Here is a 1,017-nt window from a genome sequence, read left to right as displayed (position 1 = left end):
TAATAATAAACGACTATATAAATAACGGTAAAGAAAAAATAAATAAATAGGTGAGCTAAAAATATTAGCGATGAGGTAGAAAATAATAGGGATACTTTAGTAAATTCTGGGGGTGTGCTACAAATTAGTGTCGATGAGCTGGAAAATAATGGGATAATCTTGAAAATGCTGTGGATGAGCTATAACATACTGGGATTTATTAATTAGAAAATATTAAGGTTGAGCTAAAAAATATTACAGATGAGCTAAAAAAATACTGCGGAACCCTGGGGGTGAAACTAGAAAATATTGTGGATCAGCTAGAAACTGGTGGGGAATTTTGGGATTAACTAGAAAATACTTGGGAACACTAGGGATTAGCTAAAATACTGGGAGGGGATGAGTTAAAAATTACTGGGTATTAGCTAGAAAATACTGAGGATGAGCTAGAAAATATTACAGATAAGTTAGAAAATACTGGGGATGTACTAGAAAATATAAGGGATGAGCAAGAAAATACTGCAAATGAGATGGGAAAAAAATTAGGGTTGAGCTAGAAAATACTGGAGATGAGCTATAAAATACTGGGGATGGAGCTAGAAAATAGAGGGGATGAAATAGAAAGTATTATGGATGAGCTAGAAACTACTGGGTATGGGCTAGAAAATATTGGGAATGAGCTAGAAAATACTGGGGATGACCTAAACAATATTAGGAATAAGCTAGAAAATACCGTAGACGAGTTTAAATTATTACAGATTAGCTAGAAAATACTGGGGATTAGCTAGAAAATAATAGGTATGAGCCAGAAAATATTAGGGATGAGGTAGAAAAAAATATATATGAGCTAGAAAATATTAGGGATAAGCTATAAAAAAAACGACAACCTGGGAAAGTGCTAGGAAACATTAGGGATGAAGAAGAAAATATTAGGGATGAAGAAGAAAATATTAGGGATGAAGAAGAAAATATTAGGGATGAAGAAGAATATATTAGGGATGAAGAAGAAAATATTAGGGATGAAGAAGAAAATATTAG

This window comes from Aplysia californica, unplaced genomic scaffold (assembly GCF_000002075.1).
Source record: "Aplysia californica isolate F4 #8 unplaced genomic scaffold, AplCal3.0 scaffold00040, whole genome shotgun sequence".
Classification (NCBI taxonomy): Eukaryota; Metazoa; Mollusca; class Gastropoda; order Aplysiida; family Aplysiidae; genus Aplysia; species Aplysia californica.
Note: the sequence above shows the minus strand (reverse complement) of the source record.